Below are 18,468 nucleotides of genomic sequence, written 5' to 3'. Positions count from 1 at the left end.
GGGTGGTTCTGAAGAGGCCAATTTGATACCTCTCGATTCCCTTTTCTACATAGTGTTCAAAGTAGTCCTGTATTTAATAGATTGGGTCTTTGTTTGTTGGAAAACTGTTTTGAGTGGGGGATGACCCAGTCTTGTACTTTTCCCCTTTAGCTCCTTTTTGCTAGCTCATAATACTGGGCCATAGTCAAAAGGGAGACGGGGGAGGACGTAGTCCATGAACTCTCACTGGCCTTTAGGCGATTAGCTATTTCTGGCAACATGTTAGCGACAAATTTGTCGATAAACAGATGCTTACCCGTGTCATCTGTCAATGACTGCCCACTAAAGTCATGGAATGTCTCTTCGAATCTTGTAAAGAAATCAGAAACTAACTCATTTGCTTTCTGCTTACAAGACGCTAATGTAGTCCAATCTATTTTCTTAGGGGGTATAAGAGTTTTCAACTTAGTTACAATAGCTTTGGGAAGATCTAATATCACCTGTTGTGGTTTCTGCGCAAGTGCTCTATCAGCATCTATTCCCTCTAAATTCACCCAAGTATCACCATAAGCTACATTCTCATCTATCTTCCGAATTGATCTCCACATATCAGGGGGTAAAATAAGTCGAAAGAACAAGTCAATATCAGGCAATGTCATAGTACAAGAACTCATAGCTCCTTCTACCTCTTCATAAAAAGCGGCTGGATTTTTGCGTGGATCAGGCAAAGCAGCTTTAAGAGCCATAACGTCTGCTCTACTCCAAGGGGTATGGACCCAATTATAAATAAAATATCCTTTTGCGTTATCCGAAGTTTTATCGTCACTCGTCCCCGTGCCCTTTGGAGGAACCTAGAGACGCAGCTTCACGCATCGGTTTTACAGTGACTACAGGATTACCAGTGTCTGTATCTGTACCTGTAGCTCCTTCTTGGTGTACTGGGATCTGAACTGTTTGCTCAGCTGCTGCTTTCTCAGCTGCCTTTTTCTCATCTCGTAATCGAAATACATCAGCGTGCAACTTAACCACTCTCCTAATTAGATCGGACACTCGTGAAGGAAGAAAGGTGCCATCATATAACCGTTTATAATCAGAATTCATAACAGCAGGCTCCAGAGTATCGGAATATTTTCTAAATCTGGCTACTATTTCACAAGTAAATGTGTCTGAAAAATATACCTGCTCTAGGTCTGACCATTGTTAAATCATTGCAAGAATCTCTGAAGCGGACTCATGCCCATAAGCTGCTTTACGGGCAGCGGATCTAAGAGTGGCCTTATGGTCAGTGGTCAAAGTAGAGCGAGTTGCCCACCCATCTAATTTATCCTTATCTTTCTCATCCGCAGACCATTGCTCTTCATCAGAAACTTCATTCTCAGGGGCACTATGGGATTTATACGGGGCGGAGGTCTATCTAACAAAATAGAATCATCTTGTGGTCTAAAGGGGGCGCCGATAAGGGTACTGGCCAGTTATCTCTAAAAGACGCTCCCTTTCTTCTTTCCAGTGGCGTAACGAAAGTTGAGGGGGCCCCCCTGCAAAGTACACGGAGGGGGCCCCCTCCCTGGGCCACCACCTACCACTTTTGCAGAGGAGGTCCCCTGGAGCTTGAGGGTCCACCCTGCACCGAGGGGGCTGTGGGGGCTTATCTTACGCCACTGTGAAGATGCCAGACATGCCTCTTATTTCAGTTATGGACCTATCTCATTAGAAAAACAACAGACCTACAACTTCGGGCCATAAGACATCCACTTTAACACCAGGTAAAAAACAGAACAAATTCATTTTGCACTGACATAGCAACAATAATTAGCCCAAAGTAAGATTATTCTATTTTGGCCACAGCTTAAAAATAGAAAAACGTTCTCATATGACCCGGCAGTGAGGTCTGTGGGACTGGCATGTTTCTGTGCCCGGGGAGGTTTGTGGGACTGGCAGGTATCTGTGCCCAGAGAGGTCTGTGGGAGTGGCAGGTTTCTGTGCCCAGAGAGGTCTGTGGGACTGGCAGGTTTCTCTGCCTGGGGAGGTCTGTGGGTCTAGCAGGTTTCTCTGCCTGGGGAGGTCTGTGGGACTGGCAGGTTTCTCTGCCTGGAGAGGTCTGTATGACTGGCAGGTTTCTCTGCCTGGGGAGGTCTGTGGGTCTAGCAGGTTTCTCTGCCTGGGGAGGTCTGTGGAGCTGGCAGGTTTCTCTGCCTGGGGAGGTCTGTGGGACTGGCAGGTTTCTGTGCTTGGGGAGGTCTGTGGGGATGGCAGGTTTCTGTGCCTGGGGAGGTCTGTGGGGCTGGCAGGTTTCTGTGCTTGGGGAGGTCTGTGGGACTGGCAGGATTCTGTGCCTGGGGAGGTCTGTGTGGCTGGCAGGTTTCTCTGCCTGTGGAGGTCTGTGGGACTGGCAGGTTTCTCTGCCTGGGGAGGTCTGTGGGGCTGGCAAGATTCTGTGCTTGGGGAGGTCTGTGGGGCTGGCAGGTTTCTCTGCCTGGAGTGGTCTGTGGAGATGGCAGATTCTGTGCCTGTGGAGGTCTGTGGGACTGGCAGGTTTTTCTGCTTGGTGTGGTCTGTGGGGCTGGTAGGTTTCTGTGCCCGGGGAGGTCTGTGGGACTGGCAGGTTTCTGTGCCCTGGGAGGTCTGTGGGGCTAACAGGTTTCTGTGCCTGGGGAGGTCAGTGGGGCTAATAGGTTTCTCTGCCTGGAGAGGTCAGTGGGGCTAACAGGTTTCTCTGCCTGGAGAGGTCAGTGGGACTGGAAGGATTCTGTGCTTGGGAGGTCAGTGGGACTGGCTGGTTTCTGTGCCCGGGGAGGTCTGTGGGGACTGGCAGGTTTCTCTGCCTGGGGAGGTCTTTGGGACTGACAGGTTTCTGTGTCCAGAGAGGTCTGTGAGACTGACATGTTTCTGTGCCCAGGGAGGTTTGTGGGACTGGCAGGTATCTGTGCCCAGAGAGGTCTGTGGGACTGGCAGGTTTCTGTGCCCGGAGAGGTCTGTGGGACTGGCAGGTTTCTCTGCCTGGGGAGGTCTGTGGGTCTAGCAGGTTTCTCTGACTGGGGAGGTCTGTGGAGCTGGCAGGTTTCTCTGCCTGGGGAGGTCTGTGGGACTGGCAGGTTTCTGTGCTTGGGGAGGTCTGTGGGGCTGGCAGGTTTCTGTGCCCGGGGAGGTCTGTGGGACTGGCAGGATTCTGTGCCTGGGGAGGTCTGTGTGGCTGGCAGGTTTCTCTGCATGTGGAGGTCTGTGGGACTGGCAGGTTTCTCTGCCTGGGGAGGTCTGTGGGGCTGGCAAGATTCTGTGCTTGGGGAGGTCTGTGGGGCTGGCAGGTTTCTCTGCCTGGAGTGGTCTGTGGAGATGGCAGATTCTGTGCCTGTGGAGGTCTGTGGGACTGGCAGGTTTCTGTGCTCGGGGAGGTCTCTGGGGCTGGCAGGTTTCTGTGCCCGGGGAGGTCTGTGGGACTGACAGGTTTCTGTACCCTGGGAGGTCTGTGGGGCTAACAGGTCTCTGTGCCTGGGGAGGTCTGTGGGACTGGCTGGTTTTTGTGCCTGGGGAGGTCTATGGCACTGGCAGGTTTCTCTGCCTGGGGAGGTCTGTGGGACTGGCAGGTTTCTCTGCCTGGGGAGGTCTGTGGGGCTGGCAGGATTCTGTGCTTGGGGAGGTCTGTGGGGCTGGCAGGTTTCTCTGCCTGGAGAGGTCTGTGGGGCTGGCAGGTTTCTGTGCTAGGTGAGGTCTGTGGGGCTGCAGGTTTCTGTGCCTGGGGAGGTCTGTGGGGCTGGCAGGTTTCTATGCTTGGTGAGGTCTGTGGGGCTGGCAGATTCTGTGCCTGTGGAGGTCTGTGGGACTGCCAGGTTTCTGTGCTGGGGGAGGTCTGTGGGGCTGGCAGATTCTGTGCCTGTGGAGGTCTGTGGGACTGGCCGGTGTCTGTGCTTGGGGATGTCTGTGGGGCTGGCAGGTTTTTCTGCTTGGTGTGGTCTGTGCGGCTGGTAGGTTTCTGTGCCCGGGGAGGTCTGTGGGGCTAACAGGTTTCTGTGCCTGGGGAGGTCAGTGGGGCTAACAGGTTTCTCTGCCTGGAGAGGTCAGTGGGGCTAACAGGTTTCTCTGCCTGGAGAGGTCAGTGGGACTGGCAGGATTCTGTGCTTGGGAGGTCAGTGGGACTGGCTGGTTTCTGTGCCCGGGGAGGTCTGTGGGGACTGGCAGGTTTCTCTGCCTGGGGAGGTCTTTGGGACTGACAGGTTTCTGTGTCCAGAGAGGTCTGTGAGACTGACATGTTTCTGTGCCCAGGGAGGTTTGTGGGACTGGCAGGTATCTGTGCCCAGAGAGGTCTGTGGGACTGGCAGGTTTCTGTGCCCGGAGAGGTCTGCGGGACTGGCAGGTTTCTCTGCCTGGGGAGGTCTGTGGGGCTGGCAGGTTTCTCTGCCTGGGGAGGTCTGTGGGACTGGCAGGTTTCTGTGCTTGGGGAGGTCTGTGGGGCTGGCAGGTTTCTGTGCCCGGGGAGGTCTGTGGGGCTGGCAGGTTTCTGTGCCCGGGGAGGTCAATGGAAGTGGCAGGTTTCTGTGCTTGGGGAGGTCTGTGGAACTGGCAGGATTCTGTGCCTGGGGAGGTCTGTGTAGCTAGCAGGTTTCTCTGCCTGTGGGGGTCTGTGGGACTGGCAGGTTTCTCTGCCTGGGGAGGTCTGTGGGGCTGGCAAGATTCTGTGCTTGGGGAGGTCTGTGGGGCTGGCAGGTTTCTCTGCCTGGAGTGGTCTGTGGAGATGGCAGATTCTGTGCCTGTGGAGGCCTGTGGGACTGGCAGGTTTCTGTGCTCGGGGAGCTCTGTGGGACTGGCAGGTTTCTGTACCATGGGAGGTCTGTGGGGCTAACAGGTTTCTGTGCCTGGGGAGGTCTGTGGGACTAGCTGGTTTTTGTGCATGGGGAGGTTTATGGCACTGGCAGGTTTCTCTGCCTGGGGAAGTCTGTGGGACTGGCAGGTTTCTCTGCCTGGGGAGGTCTGTGGGGCTGGCAGGATTCTGTGCTTGGGGAGGTCTGTGGGGCTTGCAGGTTTATGTGCTAGGTGAGGTCTGTGGGGCTGCAGGTTTCTGTGCCTGGGGAGGTCTGTGGGGCTGGCAGGTTTCTATGCTTGGTGAGGTCTGTGGGGCTGGCAGATTCTGTGCCTGTGGAGGTCTGTGGGACTGCCAGGTTTCTGTGCTAGGGGAGGTCTGTGGGGCTGGCAGATTCTGTGCCTGTGGAGGTCTGTGGGACTGGCAGGTGTCTGTGCTTGGAGATGTCTGTGGGGCTGGCAGGTTTTCCTGCTTGGTGAGGTCTGTGGGGCTGCTAAGTTTCTGTGCCCGGGGAGGTCTGTGGGACTGGCAGGTTTCTGTGCCCTGGGAGGTCTGTGGGGCTAACAGGTTTCTGTGCCTGGGGAGGTCAGTGGGACTGGCAGGTTTCTGTGCCCTGGGAGGTCTGTGGGGCTAACAGGTTTCTCTGCCTGGAGAGGTCAGTGGGACTGGCAGGATTCTGTGCTTGGGGAGGTCAGTGGGACGGGCTGGTCTCTGTGCCAGGGGAGGTCTGTTAGACTGGCAGGTTTCTGCGCCCAGAGAGGTCTGTGGGACTGGCAGGTTTCTCTGCCTGAGGAGGTCTGTGGGACTGGCAGGATTCTCTGCCTGGAGAGGTCTGTGGGGCTGGCAGGTTTCTCTATCTGGGGAGGTCCGTGGGGATGGCAGGTTTCTGTGCCTGTTTAGGTCTGTGGGACTGGCTGGTTTCTGTGCTTGGGGATGTCTGTGGGGCTGGCAGGTTTCTATGCCCGGGGAGGTCTGTGAGACTGGCAGGTTTCTGTGCCCGGGGAGGTCTGTGGGGCTAGCAAGTTTCTGTGCCTGGGGAGATCTGTGGGACTGGCTCGATTCTGTCTCCGGGGAGGTCTGTGGTGCTGGCAGGTTTCTCTGCCTGGAGTGGTCTGTGGGGATGGCAGATTCTGTGCCTGGAGAGGTCAGTGGGACTGGCAGGTTTCTCTGCCCGGGGAGGTTTGTGGGTCTGGCAGGATTCTATGCCTGTAGAGGTATGTGGGACTGCCAGGATTCTCTGCCTGGGGAGGTCTGTGGGACTGGCATGTTTCTCTGCTTGAGTTCTGTGCGACTGGCAGGTTTCTGTGCTTGGGGAGGTCTGTGAAGCTGGCAGGTTTCTGTGTTTGGGGAGGTCTGTGGGGCTGGCAGGTTTCTCTGCCTGGAGTGGTCTGTGGGGATGACAGATTCTGTGCCTGGAGAGGTCAGTGGGGCTGAGAGGTTTCTGTTCCCGGAGAGGTCTGTGGGACTGGCAGGTCTCTGTGCCTGGGGAGGTCTGTGGGGCTGGCTGATTGCTCTGCTTGGGGAGGTCTGTGAGTCTGGCAGGTTTCTGTGCCTGGAGAGGGCTGTGGGGCTGGCAGGTTTCTGTGCCCGGAGAGGTCTGGGGGCTGGCAGGTTTCTGTGGCCGGAGAGGGCTGTGGGGCTGGCAGGTTTCTCTGCCTGGAGAGCTCTGTGGGGCTGGCAGGTGTTTGGGGCAGGATGCTGGGTGATCTTGTCACACCCACAGAGTCAGGGATTTGGAGACATTTATGGACCAGAAACATTGATCCTTTTACTGCTGCTGAGTGGAGTACGACGGCTTCAGGGCAGGAAAGTGCATGGAGCGCCCCACAGTTCAAAGGTCGCAAGTGAGGTAGGTTGTGCTGGTGTTAAAAAAAAAAAGTCCAGAAAGAGAAGAATGTTACACACACTGGTTCCTGTTTCCACGAATGTCACGTGCAACCTTTGGTAGAACATGCTTCAGAACATAGAAAGGCTGTAAATGTTATTTTTTTCCTTTCATATCAATGGGGTAGGATTGGTGGCTCTTTGCGACAGCAGTAAACAGAGGGGAAGTACATGGTATGCAGTGCCATGAGAATTATGCTGCAGGTACTCAATTATGCAGCAGGAAAAGGCAAATTATGTGGTCTAATGCCGCACATTTTGTGATACTTATACTTAATTTTTTGTAATTTTTGCACCTTTTAAGACTGTTCTGGCAAATGTTTCACCTCAGTCTCAGTTTAACAACCAAACAACAAAGAGTAACTGAAAGATGGCCTGTCAATTTTAGGGAAGAGCATTCCACTGTGCAGCAATGCATGTTGCTGTATTTTAGTAACTTTTAACTGTTTCAGCTAGAAACCATTTTATCTGCTAGCTGCAATTTATGTAGCACCACTGCCACCACAGCCCCAATCCTCCCCCTCTCTGCCCCACTCACACCCTGATGTCCAGTTCAGCTGGACCTGCCCCTTCAGAACCGACATCACTTGACAACTAGAAATCAGCGACAAGAAATCGGGTCAGTTTTGGGGGGAAGTGGGTATCACTTTGCCTTGACAAAGTCGGGCGAAACCGGGAAACTTCTCCCAAAGTCACAGACTAAGGTGTAAATTCATAGGTGAAGGGTATATTTTCTTGCGCCCACAAACTTCAATGACGATTTTTGTGTTTTCTGTAAAATCCGCAAATCAATATAAATCGCAGGTGAAACTGATGACACGCACTTTTAATCTTTAATGTGTAAAATAACACCCCCCATATTTTCCAAACAACCTTCATGTACCAAAGGCGCCTTTCTTTTACTAAATGCCTACACACTAAACTGGAGACCTTACGCACACAAGTGGTCGTCGCAATTATTTTGGGTGGGGTGCACTTGTCTGCGGGGGTGGCATAGACTAGGCGAACAGACAGACTCACCTGCGCGAGCCGCAGAAGACAGGGCAAACAAGACTAGCCAGAGAAATAATTAAATTATGGCAGGTAGTCGCCGCTGCACGTTACCTCTCAATTGTCTCCACTCTGGCCTCTGGGATGCCTCCTCGCTTCACCAGTCAACAATGCGCATGACAATTGGTCACCAGCCCCACCCTAAGGGTGAAGAGTAAGACCGCGCAGACGCGGCGACGGAGACATCTGCACGCTGCGCAGTGTGCACCATTACCATTTTTTAAATGTTACCATTTAATTTATGAAGAAAAGTCTAGAGCAAGCGTAAGTTACATAACCTACCTATATTAATTAATTACCTATCCCAGACAGTCACGGATTTGTGGTGCTTGCTGGCACCACTGAGGGGGCCTCTGGAGCGCTGGGGCCCCCCCGCAACACGGGAGCTGTGGGGGCCTGTGGTACGCCCCTGGGGCCTGTGTTACGCCCCTGCTTATAAATCCGCACTGCACAATTCAACTATAAATAATTTAACCCTACAACATTCCATACCACATAATTACAATCCAAAAAATACACATATTTCCACTTCACTCCATACCACATAATTCCACATCACAGAATCACATTCCACACAACTTAATACCACTCCCAACCACATAATTACACTCCACACAACATATTTACACTCAACTCTAAAACACATAATTACCCTCCACAAAATACAACTCTGCAACATGTTGCATAATTCCACTGCGCATAATTATACACCACACCATGCCACATAATTCCACACGTCACACAATTCCACAATTCATCCCCACACAATTTATCACACAGCATAATAACACTCCACATAATACCACTCAGCTCCACATAATTAACCTCCACATAATTATGCTCTACTCCATACTGCATACATACACTCCACATAAATCCAGTCTATGCCACGTAGCAACGTTCCACATAGCTACACTTCACACCATGCCTCATAATACCACTCAACATAATTTCACTCAACACCGCAACTTCCACATCACACAATTCAACTCTACACATTTCCATTCCACACCACATAATTCACAACAAACTACATAATTCAGACTAACATCACAAATGCACAACACACCACATACATCCAATCTACACCACAAATTCCACATCATGCTATAATATTTAACAGCACACCACATAAGGAAACTCCACTACATACCACTCCACAACACAAAATACCATTCCAGATAATCCCACTCCAAGACACACAATCCCACTCCACTAAATACCACATAATTGCACTGCACACCATGCCACATTATTTCACTACACAGATCCAATCCACGCAACACAATTCCACAACCAACAATTCCAATCCAAACCATATATGTCCAATTGACACCACACACATTCCCTCCACTCCAAACAGAAAACGCATAGGTAAAATACATTGTCTATTACAACATCAATAGCTCTAACTCTCACCTTCTGATGTGTCCCAGCAGATCCTGTTTCTGGAGCTGCAAACTTGTTGGCTGAAGTCAGCTCTGTGCTGCCTCAGAGGAGCAGTGCCCTGTGGTGAATGCTGTCTCTGGGGCCTCCACCCCCATCCATTCCCCTGTCAGATCTCCTCTGTGCTGCCTCCTGCCTGCTGTCTCAGGGGCCTCCACCCCCATCCTTGTCCTCTCCCTTCTCAGAGGCAGTGCCCTGTGGGGAATGCTGTGCGGCCTCCTGCTCTCTCTGGGACCCCCACCCCCATCCTTGTTCCGGGACTGGCTGGTGCCTCTGACTGAAGAGAAACAATGTAACTTGTTACATTGTTTCTCTTCAGTCCTGGGTCAGCGCAGTGCAAGCTGCTTTAGTTAGAGAGAGAGGCTTGATTTAGAGCAAGCCTCTCTCACAGCTCTCTACCGAAGAGCTGAGGGGGCCCCCTTCATTTACTGAAGAGTGGGGGCCCCCCCGCACCGCGGGGGCTGCGGGGGTGTTTGTTACGCCCCTGCTTCTTTCTCTTTAGTTTCCCTCATCTCTTTATTTTTCAATTCCAAGGCCTTCTGGAAGATTGTCCTGCGCTGTTCTTTTTCTACTATAGCTTCTTCACTCCTCACTCACTCATTCACCTCTTTCACCCACATTTGTACACAATCAAACATAGCCTGATGGCTTTCTTTTTTAACAAACACTGTTCAACATACTGGTTCTTCTTAAGGTCAAACGACCCATTTACTGGCCATCGTAGATCAGGATCCTTTTTGGTGTATTTGTTCCACAGTGTACTATACATTATGGAAGAAATACCGTATTTAATGTACATGAACCTATTAGGTTTCCCCTCTAGGGGAGCTGGCTGAGTAATTTCTAAATCCATATTGGTACCACCAAGACAGCAACACATTCTACGAAGTGTGCTAGGAGCAAGCATGCCAAAAATATTACAATGCGATATAATATTATAGTCAAAGCATATTTATCCTGAGAGTTATCAAAAAGTATAGAAAAATCTCCTCATTACCTGCCTTTATTTGCAGCAAACAAACAAACAAACCAGAATCTTGGCCAAGCTAATCCAAAACAAGAGTGTCGCTACAGCGACCTTACCAAACCAAAGTCTCCAACCTCCTCCTGCCAAGCTCTGGGTTGGCCTAACGGTCTGCTCAAGATACTCACGCCAAAGGAGATCTCAGTCGGGACCGGACATCACCTGGAGGCTCAGATCGGGAAAACCGGAGAAACACGTCGGTCTGCAAAGACAAAGGGTCTCCTCGTGCAATGTACCTCCTCAGTGGATTCCTGCCCTCCGTCACGACCACACTTTTGGATGGCTGCATCTCCGATGAGTCCCTGTTCGGGCGCCAATTTGTGGAAGAAATAAGCATTTTTAGGGGCTCCCTGCTGCAGGGGTTCACCCTTATCAGTCCACTGGTCCTTAAACCAACAAGATAGAGATTGGCCCTGAGGCTGGAATATAAAAACAATGTTTATTAATCACTCATGAGTGGGACTACATCGATACAAGGAGGGACATGTCTTTGAGACTATACAGTGGGCAAACCAATCGAAGAGCTTCCCTCGTCAAGGTGCACGAAACAGTGTCAGTGCGATGCACCAATTCAACTGTTTCAAGGGTCCATGGTGAATAGGGAATATTCAAGGGAAAGATTTTGGGACAAATAAAAAAAGGCAGGCACACAATGAGTTTTCTTCTCTTCATGGTCATTTGTAGTGAACACCCACAAACCTGCCGGGAATGTAGTGAACACCAACAAACCTGTAACTTTGTGACTATTCACAAACTTCCTCATTAAAATTCCACATCCATTTTACACGCGTACATACTGTTGTAAATAAATGCTGGAGTAAGTGCAGACATTGGGTGTGAAAGTGCCTCAAGCACACCCTTAATGTCTTGGCTTCCAGACGAAGGGTTTTCAACAAGTGGAAAAATTCCTTTCAAGTCAAAAAATTTTTTTTAAAATGAACATGTGCCTATTTGCTATAGGTACCTAAAGCCCACATGTAAAAAAGAATTATGCTATGCAATGCACCAAGACAACTTGGTGCACTGCGTGAAAAGTAGCGGCAGGAATACGCCATATCTATTAAGATATGGTGCATTTCTGTCCTCTGCCTGCGCTGGCACACAATTTGCAACCTAGCGCCAACGCAAGTATTCTTGCGCCGTCGAGAACAGGTGCCTGCGTTACAGGTGATTTTGTGCGGGAAGGAACAAGGCACAAAAACAATCATCTGTGGCCTTTTTAGGTCTCGCCTAGCTATTGCGTTTACGCAATCGCAATACGAGACTCTAGTAAGAGGGGCTCCGAAAAGTGCTCCCAAAAGTGGATTGCATGGCGAGCACACGCACAATCACGTGCATCGTGCCGCCATGCAATCCACTTTTGGGGAAGCGCTTCATCCCACTGGCACGTGCACTGGCGACGGGCGTGCGGTTACGCGCACAATGACAAGCAGAGGCGCCATATGGCTTTCCTCTCTTGTCATGGTGCGCGCACATCGCACACCACTCACCAGCCAGCCTGCTTTCACTTTTGCGCCTCAGTCTTGTTTATTTAACTAGTACGGAGTTTGAGCCACCCACGGAAACAGGTTGCTTTTTGTTGACAAGTCACTCTGCCTGCGTAATTATCCTTCCGATAATTATAGCTGAGCTAAACTTTGAATAAAATGGAAAAATAAATTATCTTCAATTTGTAAATTGTAGTCATGACATTTTGCTCTTTGTTCTTCGGATTATCAAGGAAATATTACAAGAGGGTTGGAGCGCTGCTTGCACTCTGTCCTGGTATATTAGAGAAAATAGTGGCTGACCGTAGCTGCCTTGCACCAAACATCGATGTTGTATTTCAGTCATGGCCTCACCCGTTTTACAGTTTGCTCAGCAATCGCGGCTGAAGTGCAGGCTTCTGCATTCTTGCAGCCCCGCCTCACTCCACAGTCTAGTCTACGCCCAGTACTCGGGAGTCGCTCACCTCGGAGCAGCGATGCTCTGTTTTCCGCCGTCCTCCAACTGCCTCTATTGGTCCTCCTGCCTTCGGTGCTGGCTCTCTCCCTGTCACGCTGTAATCTGCTGTGCGAGGGCTGACAGGCTGCTTTCCGCTCCATTTCCAGTACAGCTGTGCCTGTCGGCCCCTGATCGTGGGTGGTGCCTCTCAATGCGTCTCGCCGCTGACACCAAACATTTCCTCAGAACCGCCAAAGAATTTACAAAGGTAGGGCACTCAATGCTTCAAAGATTTTATTGTTCGGGTGGGCTTACAACGGTCGCTCGGGATGCGTTTCGGCTTCCGCCTTTTTCAACATAAATGTCGCCATTTTGGAAAGATGTATTTATATCCCCATACATGTTCCTGGGCATGACTTCATCATAACAAGCATTTGCAATGCAATAGGTCTCGCATTATTAAAGTTTGAGCTATTGGTGTTGCATTATTACTAGCAATGCCAATAGCTCAAACTTTAATAATGCGAGACCTATTGCATTGTAAATGCTTGTTTCCTCTTTGTAAGTGTGCTGCAAAATGCAGCACACTTACAAAGAGGAAACAACCCCTCTTACCAGTGTTGGTAAATCTGTGTATGCTTCAGAATACATGGGTGGATGCGTGGGAACACCCACGCATCCATGCATGGAACGCCTCCACCACGCAGAGTAATGTAAGGAAGCAACTTGTGCTGCCTTGTGTTACTTCAGATTTACCAAGCCACAAAAGGGCACACAAGAGCGACGCCTTAATAAATCTGGGCCTATGGGGCATAATTACAAGGACTTAATGACACCAGAACGTCACTTTTAGTGACGTTCTGGTGGTGTTAACTCCTTCATCTTATTTACAAGGCGGTGTTTAGCACCTTAACGTAGCTTACCGCCGCCTTGTAAATAATGCCACTATTCGTGCAGCACTTAGCGTGAAAGGGACGTGCAATAGGTGTTGCAGTGTCCGTCCCGCCGCAACACCCATTGCTTTTTGACGCTGCCCCATATTTACAAAGTATGGGGTAGCGCCATAAAGACCAGGCAATAACTGGTCTTAAACAGGCAAAATGTTTTATTTCTCCTCGTATATTGCTGTTTTCACGCGTGCTGCATTCTGCAGCACACATGGATAGAGCAAATCACCTGTTAATGTTGTTTATGTGTAGGAAGGTGTACCCTCGCTGCCCATAAACAATACCCCCAGCAGTGCAGGCTCCCTAGCAAAATGGCGCTAGGGTGCCTGTGCTGGTGCTATGCAGCTTTTTTTACACCAGTGCTAGGGGAAATGCAGGGGTGCACCGTATTTTTGCAAATACGGCACACCCCTGCATTTTAAAACTGTCACAGCACGGCGTTACCAATTTTGGTGTAACACCGAGCTCCACCAGTTTATTGTAAATATGCCCCTAAGTGTTGAAGAAGCGCTGCAGGAAATCTACACCTTATCTAGATTTCTACCAGCAGATGATTACCTTAGTTAACAGCGAATTCATTATTTTTTGTTCGCTTGTCAGGTCGCTTATATTATATCTGACCTCTGTTCTTGGCTAGCGCCTTAACCTTTCAGGAAAATTGTTTTTTTCTCTTTTTCTCATTTTGCAGCTCATTGCTTCAGCTGTGGGCCTACGTATATTATGTGTCACCTGTTTGTGTTTAGTAATTTCACTAACAAGACATGTCTTTTTTGCTAGGGTACTGAAATATGATTTCTATTATGCAGGGCCTTATTAAGATGTATGTCTCATTAACCACCGTTTTAATAAACATATGCCTCTCTCATTTACTGTTAATGTACATGACCCGCTGCTGGCAATGTAAATTGGCTGCATCACTGTATGATTGAGTGTTTAGAGTTTACCAGTGTGCCTAGCAGAATTAAACAGTTTTTTGACAGTGGCGATAGATAGATAGATAGATAGATAGATAGATAGATAGATAGATAGATAGATAGATAGATAGATAGATAGATAGATAGATAGATAGATAGATAGATAGATAGATAGATAGATAGATAGATCAGTTAGAGCTCAGATAAGAACAAATAGATTCGGAGAATAATGTGAAACTGGCCAGATGTGAATCCCTAAATAAACATCAACAGAAAACCAGAGGCACAACCCTATTGTCTAGTTGGTTCTAATATTTATTTGGCAGAACAGCACATGCGTGAATCAGAAACCATATCTAAATAAGAGTGGAATATAGTGAAACAAAAAAAAGCTTCAACTATCATAGAGCAGTAAAAATGTGCAGCAATATTTTGTCATTGCATACTTATTGACTGTACGAAAGGGAGACATGTTATCAAAATATTGTGAGTGGGCTCAAATAATTTATAGGGATCCCATCGGTAAATGGGCTAGTTTAACACTCAACACATTTCATCTGAATAATGTTAGGCTTTGCTTTTGGAAAACAAGCAATAGTCAACCAATAGCATTATTGAACCTACAGCAAATACAAACATCGCCCTTGTTATGGAGTTGATGAGGCCATCATGAAAGAGCCATTCAGCTGGCCATGCTAAAATTTAAAAAAAACCTAAGCCCATATTATCAAGAATGGCGATAATATTATTGTCGCTTTATCGGCAGGAAACTGCTGCTAAAGCGGCGATAAGGGGCTTGATAATAGGCCCTTGTGAATTCCAATAGAAGCCCAGGTTTGATGTCCTTGACACCAGAACCTGGGCTTCTATTGGAATTCACAAGGGCCTATTATCAAGCCCCTTATCGCCGCTTTAGCAGCAGTTTCCTGCCGATAAAGCGGCAATAATGTTATCGCCATTCTTGATAATATGGCCCATAGACTTCTCAGCACTCAAACTTCACTTAAACAGCTTACGTTGGTGATCCTTGTGAAAGACCTGCTCCGAACGTTTACCTGTAGCCTTAGAAAGATTTCCATCAAGGCCTGGTGACTCTCCAGACTAGACTATGCCAATGGGATCTGCCTTTAGAGTCCCAGCCATGCTTACATCTACATTACATTAATAAAGGTTAAGAAAACCACAACGTTTCATATTCCTATTTCTCAACTACGCTTTGCTTGTTTTCTGTACCAGATTGTGCAACTGGATGTATAAAGGTGATGGTGTTGGATATATTGAGAGTTCTCTGTCAGTTGCCACCCACTGCTTTCCTGTTCTAAGGATCATATTGCATTTTTTCAGAGCTTAATTTGTAAAACTGTAAGTGCCAAAGCCCACATCCCGAAGCCACTGTGTTTGGCACTGCTCACTGTCTCTGCCAGTTCTGACATACGCTAGCCATCACTCAATGTAAGTGTGGCATCTCGACTATTCGAGGTCACTTAACTCTATGCACAAAAGTGGAGATAGACCTAACGCCCCATTCACAAGCTGGTGCAAACTGCAGACATCACCAGTATTCCCGCGATAACTGCCCCAAAATTTGTCTCCACGGTGGACACCACCAACTAACCTTAATGAGATGCAGAGTAGGTGTTACCGTGCAAAACCACACGAAAAAACCACAACACCACTGTCACAATGAACTGCCAGATCTGCGAAGCGAACTAAAAACAGGCGGTAAGCCGCGGTAGCCGCAGGTATTTAACACCTGCCTCAAGCAGGTGTAAAGACGGACGACTTCCTGCAGTAGGCAACCGAGCCCCGCACACAGCCACACTCGAAAAACAAACGACGCCATAGAGCTACTCATCATGTAGCTCAGAGCCCCAACAGGGCCACAACACCCACCCCCACCACCCCCAGGACCCGGACCCGCCTCCCCCGGACCACCACAGAGGCAGCGCAGAGTAAGGCAGCAGACCTACCGAAAACGCACCACTCTCACAGACCTAATGCCCGAGGAAGTCGTTGCCCACTACAGGCTCAAAAGGACAACCATCCTCCGCATCATGACCCACATCGCCCACATCGCCCACATCGCCCACAGGCTGACGGTCCCAACACAGTGGAGAACCAACATCCCTCCGCAGACAAAGCTGCTGGCTGCGCTGCACCTTCCAACCGACAACTGCCAGAGTCAAAGGGGTCCCTATCAAAGTTCATCACACCTGTCCTGGATGTCATCCTCAGCTTCATACCCCAGTACCTTCACTTCCCCAACACAGGAACAGATGGAGACATGGCAAGGCTTCTACGCCATAGCCATAGCCGGATTCCCGGCCGTGTTGGGGGCAATCGACTGCACACATGTCCCACTTGTGCCCCCTGCGGATACTGCACACCACTACCGCAACAGAAAGCACACGCATTCCATCAATGTGCAGGCAATAGTGGACCACTGGGGACTCTTCATCAATGTCGTCGCCAACTACCCAGGCAGTGTGCATGATTCCTTCATCTTCCGACAGTCCATCATCAACCAGCGCTTCCAGGATGGCACATATGGAACTGGACTGCTCGTTGGTAAGTGCCAAATCAACACATAACACGCCCCAAAGCCACCGACACACAACGCACAACTGTGGGAATGCACACATGACCAAACTACATACAACATGTCAAACTACACGACCACCTACCAGACACGACAACATCACTCCATGGTGAGCCTGGTCTACCCCTGCACCCAATACAGACATATCATTGCACCACAGCCACACAACAGTTGAACGTCTGGAGATGCGGAATGCAGCCATGTGCGAGGTTGCAAGTGACCCGTGAATGGGAATATACACAGCGAGAAGTGAGCCATGGATGTGGAGGACAGACATAGGTATGCAAGCCACAGACATGTCCATGCAGACCACAACTGCTGGTGACTAGAGAGTAGTGAGCAGTGGATGCAACCATCTCACCCCAGGCCGTGGGTCAGATAGCTGAAGTGTTGCATGCTGCGTCCCCCCCTGTGCGTGAGCGTAGTGGGTTGGCCCTGAGTATGCCAGGGCTGCGCAGGGGTGTGATCAAAAACCCCATTACGCAGAGCATGGTTCACTCCTGGGAAAGCCAACGTCACTGACAGTGTGGCGCCGCACGGCCTGCCACGAGGCTGACGCCGTGAGCAGTGGGGCCTGCGACCCTGTGTGCCTGCTGCACCCCAGGACGCTGATGCACAGACCAGGCCTGCCCGCCCCAGCACACCAGGGCCACACTGCTCACCTGCCGACACCGTCATGTGTCAAAGAGGGCCCACCACGTGCCAGTGCAAGCTCCAAGCCCCAGTCCCGCGACCTCTGCAGCCTCCGCAGACAATCGGTGCCCCCCCCCCCGAAGCTGGCCCACATCACTCCTTATATATTAACATGCTCCACTGGCGTCCTTTTCGGCTCAATATGTCCCACATGTGGAACAGTGTCCTGAGTCCTGAATGGCAGTGACCCCAAGTCTGTGGCAACGGCCATAGCACCAGACTCCTTTCGATCAGTGAGGCATAATTCCATATCGCAGGCCTGCGACATGTGGTGCCACTAACCCTGTTCAACGCAAGCCGGCGACACATGGTGCCACTAACCCTGTTCAAGGCAAGCCGGTGACACGTGGTGCCACTAAACCTGTGCGCTATGAGTGACCGTCATCCTCCGGCGGAACATCGTTGGTGTCTGAGCCTGTGGCCTGGGGGTTGTCATCAGCAACGGGCAGGTACGGACTTGGTGTCTGGCAAGAGTCTGTGGCATTCAAATCCGCCATGTTGCCGTACACAGCTGGCATGTGCCCTATGCACCATGCCCTGGGGGAAGACCTCCAATTCTCCCCCGTGACACTCCGCGGAAGGCACCTATGACACATGCAAGGCTCTGCTCTGCCCTCATGACCCTACCCCAGTCTCCCGCAGGTCAGCGTCCCGTGGCGGTGGGCCCATGTCGGCCGCTGTGCATCCGGGGCCACTAGCCCTGTGCGACTCAAGTCATTCCCCCTTGTTGTTCTGACATTGCATTTCTGAGTGCCTGATGACTGTTGAAGTTGTTGCCAGCACCAGCTACTCCCTGAGGGTTGGCTTACACACAACCAGCACAGGCGTCACTGGATTAGTGGGCCTGCCATCACATCCTGCCGCACCAAGTTTTGACTCTTCTCTCCCTGCACGGTCACAGGCGATCAAGGATATGCACTCTGCCCTTGGTTGATGACACCCCACCGGGACCCGGACACTCCCCGCCTAGAGGCAGTACAATGCAGCCCACATACGCACCAGGGGCATCATTGAACACACATTTGGCGTGTTGAAGTCACGTTTCAGGTGCCTGGACGGCACAGGTGGAAAGCTCCTGTACAGCCCGGACATCGTGTGCAAGATGATTGTTGCATGTTGTGTGTTGCACAACATCTGTGTTTGCACCAATGCCCCATGGATCCCAGTTCCAGAGGTACCGGACGATGATGGTGAAGATGGGGCAGGTGGCCCACATC

This window comes from Triturus cristatus, chromosome 3_2, assembly GCF_964204655.1.
Source record: "Triturus cristatus chromosome 3_2, aTriCri1.1, whole genome shotgun sequence".
Lineage (NCBI taxonomy): Eukaryota > Metazoa > Chordata > Amphibia > Caudata > Salamandridae > Triturus > Triturus cristatus.
Note: the sequence above shows the minus strand (reverse complement) of the source record.